This window comes from Euprymna scolopes, chromosome 28 (assembly GCF_053919585.1).
Source record: "Euprymna scolopes isolate OS-2025 chromosome 28, ASM5391958v1, whole genome shotgun sequence".
NCBI lineage: Eukaryota > Metazoa > Mollusca > Cephalopoda > Sepiida > Sepiolidae > Euprymna > Euprymna scolopes.
This window is the reverse complement of record NC_136509.1, coordinates 24,557,405-24,573,411: the sequence shown is the minus strand read 5'-3', so window position 1 is coordinate 24,573,411 and position 16,007 is coordinate 24,557,405. Positions and strand designations below refer to the sequence as shown.

General features: G+C 34.0%; 1 protein-coding gene across 2 annotated transcripts in view; it reads left to right on the top strand.

Moving 5' to 3' along the window:
• Positions 1-16,007, top strand: part of LOC145249507 (uncharacterized) — a 451,591-nt gene that overhangs the window by 271,641 nt on the left and 163,943 nt on the right. The window lies entirely within an intron of this gene.

Sequence of the window (16,007 nt, the reverse complement as noted above, 5' to 3'; positions counted from 1 at the left end):
ATTTAAGTTTGAAAATAATTGTTACAGATTATAATTCAATGTCCAGCTTGAAAGGCTAGTTCGTACAAATTCCAATGCACAAAATCTATTATATTACTAGCAGGCTTCTCGTCCATTGCCTGGTCGTAAAATATGCATAAATATATTTTAATTCATACGGAAACTGAAACCTGTGTATGTGAATATTATGTTTTTTCTAAAAAGTTCACTCCTTGTAAGTAAAAAAAAAAAAAAAAAATACTTGAGCTGAGATCATAACTAAAGCCTAAAAACAGTGAGTCAAGTATGATACGATTGGGCCATCTACACACGATCTTTAAAATATGTTTTCAAACCTACTTATTCTTAACATAAGTAATCTGTCACGTGACATGCACATCTGTGATCAAGATGATACAGATAAAAATCCGATAATCGTCCATGTTCCAATTTTTCAATTCTGACTCCTTAGCAGCCCTTATTTCCAGATGAAAACCAACTAAAAAAGTTTTCCATGTGTCTGAATGCTCTATATAACAAATTTCGAGTCTGTAGATCAAAAACTCGTTGAGTATATAGGTTGAGAAGTGTCCTCACACACATTATCTTTTTCTGGATCTATATTATTACAAGTCTGTACAGTCTTCATCAAAAGTGACAACAAAACGTATGCTGCGCCAGTCTTCACATGTCCCTATAAAATAATGTCTGAACCAATGAAGTTAAAAGAAAGAAGGAAAACTTCTCAAACTGGAAAGTTTTAAAAAGAACATAGGAAAGAAAAATGTATAAATCGGTATCGAACAAAGAAAGGAAATAAAAAAGAAAACGTTTCATTATGGAAATAGATTAAAAGGGGGGGGTCGGACTTGCTATTTGCTTTCTCAATTCTCCTAAGTACTTGAAATGGATTCGCCTGGTAGGTTTTTTTTTTTGGGGGGGGGGGTTCTTTCTGTTTTTTATTTGCTAATTTTTGCATGATTGGGCAGGATTGATAAATATTTACAAATAAATACACATTACTATTTATTATAGATTGGAGGATAATTTACACTGTAACAAATATAATTATACATTAATGCTATCTGTATTAATAAAACTCTCAGACATGTTCTTGGGCACGTATTTCTTGCCTCTTTGATAAATACACAAACTTTTTTTTATTATTAATCGAATATTTATTAAAATAGAAAACCTTCCTTTACTTTGTCCTTTAGTCCTCACCTTCTGCGAGCGATGTTTCTGACAAAGGGGGAAGAATTGCTGTTTTCTAGGGCACAATCTGGTCATCTAACACTTATCATTAGCTAGTTTTTGAACTTGAAGTAGTATTTTATTTTATTTTAAAAATTTTTTTTTACCACCTTGCATCAAGTGGCTTCATACCTCGTCTCGAACAATTAAAAAAAAAAAATCATATTTACATTTTTTTTTTAAGCTCTCCCCTCTCCAGGCAATGTCCTGTACACAGATCTAGTTATTATAAATATTAAAATCTGTGTTTGTTTCAGAGACATTTAATGATTCATTAAAGTTAAGTTTATGCATTGATGAAAGTCAAAGTCAAAAAGTGTTTAAAAACTAAACTTTACAAATAATCTGTTCAGGTTGGATATAGTTGGATGTTGGTGCAGGTCTGTGCTCTCTGAGTGTTCTCATCTCTGTTTCAATGCTTTGGGCTGAAGTACTTGTTCTAAATGGGTCAGAAGTCATGTTGATGATAGGAACTAATTCTGAACTATTCATCCACCATGGAAGCTGTTAACAATGCATCTGCCTCTTGAACAACAATGGTGATGAAAAACTATTGAAAATAAATTGTATGGAACTACTCCTTCTCCCCCACCTCAATGAGGGGGGTTTGCCCCCATAAAATCTTATTGATCTCTGGGGAAATTGTTTTTATTCATTTTATTTTAATATCCACATGGTGGGGGTCTTGCCCGGTCGTAAACTACACACACATATACATATATATATATATATATATATATATATATATATATATATATATATATATATATATATATATATATATAATGTGTGTGTGTGTGTATGTGTGTATATATGTGTGCGTATATATATATATGTATGTGTGTATATATGTATGTGTGTGTATACATATGTGTATATATGTGTGTGTATATATATATATGTGTATATATGTGTGTATATATATATATATGTGTATATGTGTGTGTGTATATATATATATGTGTATATGTGTGTGTGTATATATATATGTGTGTGTGTGTGTGTGTATATATATATGTGTATATATGTGTGTGTGTATACATATATATATGTGCGTGTATGTATATATATATATATATATATATATATATATTAATTCATGCGGTTTTCATATCTATTATTACAGAGCCAATTCTCTATTGACTGATTTCAAAAGTTAAAAAAAAAAAAAATGACTTGAGTGCCATCAGCTAGAATCCAAACCAAAACATTTAGCACTCCAGCAGCGTTCCTGATCATTTGAGCTATCGGAAGATAAAAAAGATTTAAAATTAAACCACTTCAAGCTATTATATAAATTTGTGCATACGCAAAAGTACCAGAAACATGTTGGCCAGTTGAAATGAACATTTTGCATTTCAGCTTGCCAACATATTTCTGTATGCATTATTCATCCATCCAAGCAAAAATTTTATTCATCATAAACCATCCTTGGTCTATGATTACTGTTTCCTGTTCATTTCAGTGTTATATGACTAGTAGTTTAAGAGTTTATCAGTTAAATATTTACACACACATGCATACACATACATACACACACACACACATCTACTGTTTTATTTTAATAGTTCTTTTTATACAATATCTTTCTGTCATTTGAAAGGGCTTTCTGATGACGCAACATTTCTAAAGGAAGTGCAGTAAAAATATGTATGCACATATGTAGTTAATAAAAATTATATATATAAGCATATCAATTTTTATATAAAATCTATAAGTTGACCTAGAATTAAGGTGATATTTTGAAATAGAATTGACTTTAGTGAATGATAGATGTGTCAGAGGATGGTGTTTACTTAACTGGCCTAATGGATGCTGTCACAAACTGATAATGTGTCATATTTTATCCATTGACCAGCAACGATTAAGCATGATATTCGTCCCCCAATTTATCGGAGAGGGACCTATGTTTTCAGTGGTGTCCATGCATCCATTAGTCCGGACGATTGCCAGATAACCAGCCATTAGTTTTTCCTGAAATTTTGCCATAAATTGTATTTCAGTAAATAGATGTACACAGTAAAAAAATGTTATGTAAAAATTCTCGTTGCATCCCCAGGGGCTCAAGAGTTTTAAAATGTCTCAAAATGGCCAAAAATGACACTTTTTGCCCCATAGCGTTTGATCCATCCATTAGATTTTCCTGAAACTTGGCCAAAATGTGGAGGCCATTGTTCTTAATATAAATTCAGTATGGGTGACCCTGGCAAAATTCTGGTTCGCATCCCTCTGGGACATTTAGGGCTAAAAGAAAATGCCTTTTTGGAGCTCTTTTTCATATTACTCAAAAACTTGATATGTATGTCTATATAGTGGTTTTCCATGGCGTTGAATTCAAATATACATGTCTTAAGCATGAAACTGCACCATTTGTCCATTTTCACTGGGATTTGGCATTCCCATGAGCTCAAAAGAGTTTACAAATGCCCGAAAATTGCAAAAAATGACACTTTTTACCCCATAATTTTGCCCCATCCATTAGATTTTTCTGAAAGTTGGCAAAAATGTGAAGGTAACGTTGGACCTTCACGCTTTTAACATTCGTCATTTCTTCACTATTTTTTGTGGCGTCGTCTCACATGCAGCACCAGAGGGGGACCATGCACGCACGGCTTGTTTGATTTATTATTTAGTGCATTAGTTAAATGCTCACAATGTTAGTATCAGAACATTCTTTTTTTCAACAATCCACAATCGTTGCCCACCCACACTCCCTTTCTCTCTTCTTTCGTGCCTCTTATTTCCCTCTTCTCTCTTTCTCTTTATCTTTCTTTCCGACCTCCTATCCATTGCCTTCTCTCGCGCACACTTGTTATCTTTCGGATGAATTGATGAGGGATGTAGAATTTGATTGCATATAGATCTTACATATGTTTTATCTATATAAGTAAAACAGTAAATGAATGTATATTTATGTGTGTCAAAATATTTAACCGGTAAACTCTAAAACTGCTGGTTACATAACACTGAAATTAGCAGGAAATACTAATCATACACTAATGAGTAAAATCTTTGTTTGGATGGATCATTAATGCGTACAAAAGTCGTCAAGGTGAAATGCAAAAATGTTCATTCTAACTTGCCAACATTTCTATTAGTTTGTGCGTACATAAACTAATCAAAATTAAAAGTGGTTTAATTTTATAACTTTCTAATCTGTCTGTCAGTTTAGCTCAAACGGTATTGAACGTGGCTGGAGTGCTAAATGTTTTGGTTTCAATTCTAGCTGATGGCACCCCACTCATTGTTTCTTAACTTTCAAAATAAGTACTATATATATATATATATATATATATATATATATATATATATATATATATATAGATAAAAATAGATAAAATTCAAAATGGCGTAATGGAAACATATTAAAGGTATTTGCAGCTTCTCTTCCAATTTTCAGATTTTAATCATGTCAAATCATTTCCTTTTGACAGATTGATTGTTGCTAGTTCTTCTGATGAGTTAAGGGCATAATAGATTCACTGATTGATATAATAATTAAGTGAGATTGATTTTGCGCTAGGAAACAGATGCTGTCAAGAATTGTATAAGTCAACTGAACTAAAGGAATAAATTATAAGATGGTCAATATCATGTATTTTGGAATATAGGTTTTTGTCATTTATTCTCTCTCTCTCTCTCTCTCTCTCTCTCTATATATATATATATATATATATATATATATATATATATATATATATGTATATATATATATATATATATATATTCAATAGAAAATTGGCTCTGTAATAATAAATAGGAAATCTGCATGAATTAAAATATATTAAGCATATTTTACGACGAGCAAGGTCGAACTCCCACCTCTGCTAGTTCTAAATAAAGTGTGTTCTGTAGTTGAAAAGAAAGACTAAATTTTAAGAACATGGTTTTTGGAAAGGTAGTTAAACATTCTGATGAACACAGGGGAAAACTATATTGCCAATGAAGAGCGAAAAGGAGGTAGGGTTATGCTGTAGTCAGAGTGGGAGGGAAAGAAAGCAGAAAGCAGCAAAATTCCCGATCCTCTAAAACCACCAAGTAATTTGTCAATTTTATTAAAACCAACTGAACACAACATTTTTACATTTAGCCAATTAGAATGTGTTGGTGTGTAAGCTTAGAAATATGAAACAATCACGAATTAATGTTGATAAATCAGAAGGCTTCAAATGTTAACATTCATCAGCATCATCATCATCTAGTTGTGGTAGTCTCACTCATGCTATCTCATTCTATCCTCCATCACACTAGGTAGCTCTTCATATGTGCATTGTAAGTCTTCTGCTTGATGTAGATTCAAAACTCTCTAGCTTCTCTTCCACATACTTCCTGTCTTTAACACAGCTTTCTGTACACGTAGCTCTAACTTAACTTCTAATAGAAATTTCATTTTCTTAATCTTGCCGTAGATGGAATTTTCCATTTTAACCTCATTTTTACACACCCGACATATAATCTTGGTTACAACAAGAAACCAACACTGAAAATGTAATCCCTAGCTGCCACAGATTATTGTCCACGATCACTGTGGATTACAAGTTAAATGTGATCCCCAACTGCAGGATCACAAATGTAACATCATCTAGCCTCAAGGACCCTTTAAATGTATTCAGGCATTCACTGGATGCTGGAATCATACATATCCTGTCAGATTTAGCTCCAAGGTACACAGAAATGTGCAGTCTGTGTGGCAATGCAATTTCCACATCAATAGATTTTTTGAGGTATTAAAGCAGTACTTTCGTTTTCCAGGATGATTTCCAGGTTGTTTTTCTGGTCGCTAGTGAATTCTTTACTTGCAAAAGGTCACCGTTCAGCAGAAAACCCTTGGTGCTGGAAAGGTTTGGTTTGTTTTAAAACACAAAAGAGACAAAAGAATGAATCAACAAGTCAATGATAAGTGTTTTCTTATAGAAAAATAATTTGGTTAAAAATTCATCTATGTATGTTGTCATACAAAGAAAGTTAAATGATAGTTTTTTTTTCTGATTTAAGAAATATGTTTTGGATGGCTCGAGTCTGTGATTTTAATTGAATGCTTTTTTTTTTTTTTTGACTAAGTTTGTCTGGGCGAAGTTGAGTTATCAATTTCTGGCCACAAGTCTGGGCACTTCTCAAAATGACATGGATTGTTTGGGTAGTGACAAAAAGACTCTGATCGTCTGTAAACCTTTGTTTTTATTCAGCTATTATTTGCTTTATTCTTCCACTGCAATTACCATATCTACCTCGATGCCTTCTCTCTATTTTATCTTCCCTCTTCCTTCATCATCATATGCTTTTTCTCCCCCCCCTTTCTTTTCTTTACCTAAATAACTTTGCCAGAAATGTTAGTTTACTGCGAGAATTTATCGGTCAGTAATTTGTCAGAAACACCTTAGTTGACCTTCGTGACACCTCCTGTTTTTACCAGTCTTTTTAAGCCAGCACTGGGGAACAGTGCTTTGCATATTTTGATAATAATTCATGAGAACCCACCAGCAGAGTCAGTCAATTTTGCTCAGGATCCATAATATCTACACAAAAATGATTAATTTAATTTTGATGAGATTGGAACGATTGGGTGGATTTCCATTGTTTTAAGACTGAATCGTTATCATTTGGTCGTGCTAATGTCATCGATCATTTTGACGATCTCATGCCATTTTCTATCGTCTTCCATCACACCAGATAGTGAGTCTTCATGAATTGTGAGTCTTTTATTCTTCATGAATTGTGAGTCTTTTATTCTTCATGAATTGTGAGTCTTTTATTCTTCATGAATTGTGAGTCTTTTATTCTTCATGAATTGTGAGTCTTTTATTACTTGATGAAAGTTCTCTGCTGAATCCTCACTTCATCCTTGTTTGCTCATAAAAGAACATTGATGACGATTTCATCCTTTGCTCTTCATCAGTCATCAACAAATCGGGTACTCTCTCTTTTTTTCTATTTATCCATCTCTCTCTTGAACAATATCCAAGGTCCAATAATATTAAACCAATCGCGGCAAGAAGACATATGTGAGAAATAATATAAGAATGACTTCAAAAAAGTTTCCTGGTGCTACCAGATCAGGTTGTCTGAAGAATCCGGATTCCTAATCTAAAATATTAGTTTCTTAATGTATGTTCTGTATATTCTCCCAACTGAACTATATTCTTGTTTTGCCTTTAAAAAAGAACATCGCTGATAGTTTTTTCTTTAATACTCCAACAGTGACCATCAAATCTGGCTTTTGCTCTCTTTAAATGAGGACCGAGATCTCAAAGGAAGGTTTCTGTAGACTTGCTCACTTGTAGGGTGCTACCTCGAGGAGATGTTAATTGCAGCTTTTAGCAAGTTTCTTCTCCAATTTTTTTGGTAGAACTCCAGGTGCTATTGCCACATATGCCAAAACTAATGTAACTATGGCTTCAAAGAAGTCGCGTTTGATGTTGGTAGGAAGATTTGACTTTCAAATTGCTTTCCACCTTATCCAGTCCAGCCCACGTCTTGCTGATTCGTACATTTAGTTCACTCTTTATGCAGTGCTCCGTTGAAATTTTACTACCAAATAGGTAAACTCGTCGACATTTTTCAGGCAAGTCCCAGGGAAGAGATGTTGATTTAAGAGAATGTGCTCTGTGTTTGTCTGTGTTCACAAAAGGCTCAATACACTTTGCTGTTATTTTTATTTTTTTCAAGATTGTGTAGTATTTCATCTGCATCTACATTTCTAATAATAGGCTCTAATTATTTCTCGTGTTTGTTTGCTCTCCTCCCATGGTGAGGTGATGGGACTAACGGTTGTTGCTGAGTCTAGACCGGAAAAAAAAAAAAAAGTCAGTTCAGAAGAAGAACGGCTGAAAATTGAGAGCCAAAATCGATCTGACTTTTTTGCAGAATAGAAGACGAGGTACAATTCTGAGTGAGGCTTTTTTTTTATTATTTATTTTTGTCGTTTAATATTCTTTTCTTATAAGATCGATGAGGTTTGTATTTAAATTTTACTTGTTTTAATTATTTCTCTCAAATTACATCGCATTGCATTGCAGCAACAATCTGGTCGTTATTATTTTGACCTTTTTCTATCCGTGTTGTTGGCCTTGTATTAGCAGTTCTGTTCGTTGTAGTTATCTCTTAGTTGAAATAAAGAAGCTTAAAGGTTATGGAAATGAATTTTTAAGTGTGAAGTTTTTAAACCAAAGATATCAAGAAAGAAGCTAGACACGTAAATTGTACTCTGTCTTCCTCTCTCTTCACGTCTCTCTCTCCTTCTCTGTCTCTCGCCTTCTTCGTCTCCCTCTTTCTCCTTCTCTTCCCACCTCTCTTCTCTCCCCATCTCTGTCTTTCTCTCTTCTCTGTCTTTCTCTCTTTCTTCATTTTCTCTCTTCCTCTGTCTTTCTCCCTCTCCCCTCCTCCGTCTCTCTCCCTCTCCCTTCCTCTGTCTCTCCCTCTCCCCTCCTCTGTCTCTCTCTCTCTCCCCTCCTCTGTCTCTCTCTATCCCCTTCTCTCTCTCCCCTTCTCCATCTCTCTCTCTCTCCCCTCCTCTGTCTCTCTCTCCCCTCCTCTGTCTCTCTCTCTCCCCTCCTCTGTCTCTCTCTCTCTCTCCCCTCCTCTGTCTCTCTCTCTCTCTCCCCTCCTCCGTCTCTCTCCCTCTCCCCTCTTCCGTCTCTCTCCCTCTCCCCTCCTCTGTCTCTCTCTCTCCCCTCCTCTGTCTCTCTCTCTCTCTCCCCTCCTCTCTCTCTCTCTATCCCCTTCTCTCTCTCTCCTTCTCCATCTCTCTCTCTCTCTCTCTCTCTCTCTCTCTCTCTCTCTGTCCTTCTCTCTCTCTCCTTCTCCGTCTCTCTCTCTCCTTTTCCGTCTCCATCTCTTTTCTCTCTCTCTCATTTCAATTAATTGTTGACAATACTCATTGTTTTTGCATCAAATTACCAATAAAAGGGGTTGACATATCATAAACATAACATTTAAAAAAAAAAAACATGCAGAGAATATAAAAATTGTCGATTCTGTGATCTCCATTTTTTTTTTTTTTTTTTTTGCAGGGGAGTCTTAAACAGCAGGGATTTCTAATTCAGTATTATAGAAACAAAAAGACTTACTTACTGATTGAATTTTTAATATATTTTTGATGTTTTTAGAAACTACCAATAAAGATGGGGGAGGGGGAATCTCCTCCCTACCTCTCTCTCTCTCTCTCTCTCTCACTCTCTCTCTCCCATGTATTGATTCGATACCTGGTGAGCGTCACTTTGAACCTAATGATGTCAGGTATGTAAGCATATCTTATGTAGTTTTTGATTTTTAATCAGACATACAGAAAATTACAAGTTTCTATTATATAATAGCTAAAAGGGAAAATGTTTGTCCAAACTCTAAGAACTATTGGAATGATTTGTACAAGATTTGTAATAATAATGTTGTGCAACCACAGATTCCCTCTCAATAATGGCTGCCAACCTCAATGCCGTGTGGATTTCTTTTTCATCTTCTCTTCTGGCTGTGTCGTCGTCATTGTCTCTCAATTGGTGGCTGCCGAGGAGACACGCACAGTTTCACAGTTATGAACAGTAAAATAACTCAAAATAAAGCATAGAAAACACATTCTTAGGATCTCAGTTGGGCTCTGGGGTGTCCACATCTACATTGTCTATCGGGGCCTTTTTGTCGTCGGTGGATGTTAGCTCATCTCAGTCTCCTATGAACCACGACCTGTGTTTGACTATCCCAAACTCCAAACTCCTCAACCCTCACAAATTCAAGACTGTCCGAAAAAACTGTCCCTAATTGTTGTGGAAAACTCATTATCATTTCTAAGTTAACTAAGTTTAATGACCTCTATTGTCTAGTTCTTTGTCCTCCGTTACTGTAATACCTTGATTAACAATACTATTTAAGCTGTCTTTGTGTACTTTGGTGAACAACTTCTTCTCCATTGTCTTTCTACCAACCCTATTTCCTATACTTTTGTTTTGCTGAAAAGCTTATTTCCTTTTTTTTTCTTTTTTTTCTTTTTTTTTGTTATATTTTTTTTTTCTTTTTTGTTTACTTCCAATACTTTGTGCGAGGGGGGGGGGTACCACAAGGTTGCTTCAACGTATTTTTCCATCTAACATATAGCTTTGTTTGCAGGATCACAAATTCGCGACTATAATTCACGTGAAGGGGTAAAGAGAAAAAATTGAAAAATGGGCCCCTTATAGGTTGTGGGTGGTGATTCGTGATGCCATAGGATTGCATCCGAATGACGGCCATGCTTCCACTTTGGCTAGATGGGAGATCGAAGAGGCCCAATCAGATCAGTCGATTAGTCACATCATGTCCTATTATCTATAAGTTTATTTCCAATCGTATTATTCTTAAAAAATTCAAAACTTTATTTCTTTTTATTTTCTTTCTTAATACTAAAGTGTAATTCTAAATAGAGATACTGAATTTTATGTTGAGACTTGAAGGTGTAAACATTTGAATTTCTTCAAGTTTTATTTTTAAAACACCTTTCATTTAAAAAAAAGAGTATTGTTCTATTAAACTTTTATTGTTTAAATAATTTAACTTTGCACTTTTTATTAAAAATAAAAATAAAGGTTAAAAAAACATTGTTCACTAAGTAATGAGCTTTCAAAGATTGACGGTGACAAAAAAAAAAATCACAATCATCAAAAAATATGCATTTTAGTATTTTTTGTCACTTTGAAAAATCACTCGCAAATGTAACTGTTTCACTCGCAATGTAAAGCCCTGAAAGGTTGAAAAAGAAAAAAAAAACCTGGTCCCTTTGTAGGATGTGGGTGATGATCTGTGATGTCATAGCATTGGATCCTGATGGTTGAGTCATTTTAAGTTTGGCTATACCGGAAATCAAAGAAACCTGATCTGAAGGCACTAAAAGTCAATAGTGTTGAGAACAAAACAAATTAGCAATGCCAAGGAGTAATGTTTTCCTAGAAACATTTATTCTGAAAGTAGTATCACTGGTGGAGTGCTTCCTTAGGATACTCTGTTTTTTTTGTTTTTAATTATTATTGTGTAATGATGGTGCCTGCTGTGAAAATTTTTCTAAGAATAATGGTTGCCAAGAGTAATGCAATGTTTTCCAAGAACAAAGTATCCTTAGAGCAAAGATAATTATCCTACCTATAGTCCAGACCTTGCTCTTTGTGACTTTTGGTTATTCCCTAAGCTCAAGGAAAACCTTAGAGGCTGTTGTTATGAGACAATTGAGGAGATGAAAGGGACTGTGATGAGGATTGCTGACATGCTCACACAAGAGGATTTCCATGGGGCCTTCCAGAAGTTGTTGGAATGGCAAAACAAGTGCATTGCAGCCGGAGGAGATTACTTCGAAGGGGATTAGTGTTCCATGTGTGTACTATCAATGAAAGTGTCCATACGAAAAAAGTCTGGAAACTTACTGAAGGCACCTCGTATGTTTGACAACTTTATCTGGCAATAAGTAACCCATAGATTCACGTCAAGGATGAGAGATCATATAGAAATGTTGAATAAAATAAAATATGCATCAAGTACGCTTGAAAGCCAAATCACAACGTAATATTAGGAAAATAAACGAATATTTTACTTGTTTCATGGCAAGGAAGAAGAAAAGAAAAAGAAACAAAACAACACACTGAAGATGGAGTATACCTCTGAAATATATTTGTGATTAATTTCAAACAAGTAAAATTTTTGTTTATTTTCCTAAGATTACTTTGTGATTTGGCTTTCAAGCGCACTTGATGCGTATTTTATTTTATTCTAACTCATAGATTATTGTATGTAGCAGCAAATCCTGGGAACATATATCAGAAAGAACTGTTGGAAGTGTGTTTGTTTCTGTCAAAATATTTCAATTGCATTTATGCAATGTATTGTAAATATGATTCGAATTAATCACATGGAACTAATAACAAACGCCATCACTGCTTTATACATAGAGAAACGTTGAAAGAGAGGTACAGATTGTCATACTTTTGCAGCAACATTCTGACATGGATTTTATCAAATTATGACATGGTAACTGATTTTGTCTAGTTTATGTGTTTAACAAAACAATGAGACAGAGAGAAAATTGCATTAACAATATTAATGTGATCCCCTTGATATCCAGCTGCAAGGGGGACAGCTACTGTAAAATGTGACACAATGAAGTGTGTAAATACCTAAACTGGACTATCTGTAAAATGTTCAATATCGAATGCAGTAGCAAGTCCTGGGAAAATATACCAGAAAGACCAGTTGGAAATAAGTCATACACCAACCGCTATGGCTATGCAATTCCTACAGATACGTACCTAGAAAACAGGTATTAAAGATGAAATAATGATATGGGACAACGAGAAAGAAGCAACCTTAGTAGAAGTTAGTGTCTCCAATGATGTGGGATTAAACAGAACTGGGAAGGGAAAAATAACGAAATACCAAGGTCTTGTGTACATCATGTTAGAAACTGGAATCTTAGGAAGATCTCCATAATTCTAGTAATTAGTGGAGCAATTCGACTAATAAAAAAGAATTTCAAAATCTATCTGGCAAATATACCCAGTAAACCAAGTGCGAGAGATATACCAACAATTGCATTTAAAGATACTACTAGAATTTTAAGATCTCGGCTGGAATGTATGAGATAACGGGTGAATGTCTGACATTCGATAGATGCTCCATCCTCAGCTAGAACACAAAAAAATAAGTTGATATACCTTAAACAAAAAAAAAAGTAATCTATTTGACTGATGAAGTTAATCTTGTCAGAATTTTCAAAGTCAGGCCCAAATAGCATTTAAGCTAACAAATCAAATTTTACTTCTAACAAACCAATTTTTATTTGTTATTGTTGTACCATGTTATTGGCATTATTTGTAGTTAGCTACAATTTATTTAAAAAGATTACTAAGTTCAACCCATGCAAATGAGAAAATGGTATATATGTACTTAATTTTCAAATTCAGCAAGAATTTTGAATATCCTGACCACCAGTAATTATCACTTCCTACACTGATAATTGCATAAGCATGAAACACTAGTGTCTGTAGGTATAAAAATTGTTCATATTTATTTTAAAATATTATAGTTATAAAGCCCCTTTAAAAAAATTAAAGTTATGCCAAATTTAGGGAACTAAGAAAAAGCAGTGAACTTACGTGAAAAAAATACATCATTTTGACTTCATGTCATTGAATACTCTGTGAACTCGTATTTTTAATTGAAGAAAATAACAAGAGTTGGCTTTCTTACAACTAAAATTTTATTTCTTTTTCTGTGTAAATTTTAAAATGTACAAATGAAAATTAAAACAAATAAATTGACTTCTGTATTGCGGGCAACACAGCTAGTTGTAAAGAGATTCTTTTACAGGTGAATGGATCCGCAATCAAGACAAGTTAGCATCCTAAACAAGGTTTATTTTTGGAAAGAAAGACCTCCCAGAGTTTGAAAAATACACACAGAACTGATATGCTCTTTGTATTTTTCCAGCTTCAGTAAAACTATTTCAGAAATTTACTTTTACGTAGTATTTAACCAAATGCCAATGTAACTAATTTATTCTAAAATATGAAATTGTTTAGTTTTTTTTTTTTTTTTTTTTTCTAAAAAAATGTTTTGTATTCCCAGGAGAAAGTTATCTTCCGCCTTCTTTCATGATGGTAAATTTAGCCCAAAGAATTTTATAAATTCCTGACACACCCAAATCTGAATTTTTTTTTTCTGTTGTTGTTATAGAGAGTGGGAGAGGTGAGCATATATATATATATATATATATATATATATATATATATATATATAATTTCTAATAAATAGTAGGAATTTTTATACCTACGAACACTAGTGTTTCATGCTTATGCAATTATCAGTGTAAGAAGGGATGAATACTATTGGTCAGGATATTCAAAGTTCACTTGTAAGTTTATGTCTGCTACGGAGTATATAATTTTGGTTCCTCGATTTATCAGAGAGGGACCCATGTTTTAGTGGCGTCTGTTAGTCCGGACAATTACCAGATAACCGTCCATTAGTTTTTCCTGAAATTTTGCCACAAATTGTAGATTATTAAGTAGATGTTCACAGTAAAAAATTTTTTTTTTTTTCGAAAATTCCCGTTGCATCCTCAGGGGCTCAAAAGAGGGGAAAAATGTTCCAAAATGGCCAAAAATGACACATTTTGTCCCATAACTTTTGATCCATCCATTAGATATTTCTGAAACTTAGCCAAAATGTGGAGGCCATTGTTCTTAATATAAATTCAGTATGGGTGACTCTGGTAATTTCTGGTTTGCATCCCCTGGGACTTTTAGTGCTAAAAATGCTTTTTGTGGCTTTTATTTTCATATTTCTTAAAAACTTGATATGTCTGACTAGTGGTTTTTCACGGTGGTCAACTCAAATATACATGTGTTAAGGCCTGAAACTGCACTGTTATACATTTACACTGGGATTCGGTGTCCCTAGGGGATTAAAAGAGGTAAAAAAATGCCTCAAAATGGCCAAAAATGACACTTTTTGCCTCATAGCATTTAATCCACCATTAGATTTTTATGGAACTTGGCCAAAATGTGGAGGCCGCTGTTCTTAATATAAATTCAATATGGGTGATCCTGACAAAATTCTGGTTCTGGGGGTTAATATTGTGATTCTTTCATAGAACAAGATGGCAGCCTATATATATATATATCTTTATATCTTCAAATATTTATTTGTAGAGTTTGGTTTGGTTGTTTTACGGCATATCAACCCTTTTCGGATTTTTTAATTACAAATCTAGTTATTTCGAAAATAATATTCATGCTGCATCCAGTTATTTTGTAGAAGGTTTTTATTCTTCAAGCTCTTTGTATCTTCAATTGCTAATTTTCTTATGTATAGATTCGTCAATCCCAACTGCATATTTAGTCACTAACTGTTTCCGATTCCTTCGAGGTCCATCCACTTTTTGTGAATCACTTATTTCCATTAAAACTGATGTCCTTGGATCTTATGAAAACATCCTTTTCACATGACCGAACTAATTTAACATTCTACATTGGATTAATGCTTCCACATCGATATCACCCCCCCCCCTCCGCCTCACAACTCCTCCATTGGATTTGTTCTTACAATTATCAGTTCGTTTTATATGGGCTTTTGGAAACGGAATCCACAACTTCCTTTAACTTAATCGTTTCCGTACCTCATTACCTCCTCTGTTCTTGGGATCCGAGTGTCACATGGAACCTGCTTACAAAAAGTCACCACTCTGATGAAGACTGCAGAGGTTGAAGGGTTTTGTCGGATTATCTTGCACCTCATATTGTCAAGATCATGAAGACCATGAGGGCAATCGTCCAGCGTTGGTCAGCAGAGTTGTATCACTGCGGAACAGATGTCATTTTTAAGCAAGAAAAATAATAATTCAACGGTTGTAAAGCAAGAAAAATAATAATTCAACGGTTGTAAAAAAAAAAAAAATTAAAAAAAATACTTATTATTCAGAGTAAAAATTACAATTAATTTTACAAAATTAACAAAATTGTTGCGGTTGTGTTGAAAAAAGAAAGAAAGAAAAAACAAAAAAAAACTTTAAAATGCAACTTTTACTCGAAATGTTTTTAGGCTGGCTCTATTATCAGGTCCAGGCAGTTTCAATTCTTTTTTTTTTTTTTTTTTTTTTTTTTTTTTTTCCACATGGAGGACATCACTTATCAATGCCACGGGGGATAAGGGTTATTTTGTGTACAGTAATCAATGGGATAGTCTCTGAAGGTTGAAGTCTGTTTTAAAACAAAATGGTTTGGTTTGGTTGTTTTATTTTACGGCATATTAACCCTTTTTGGGTT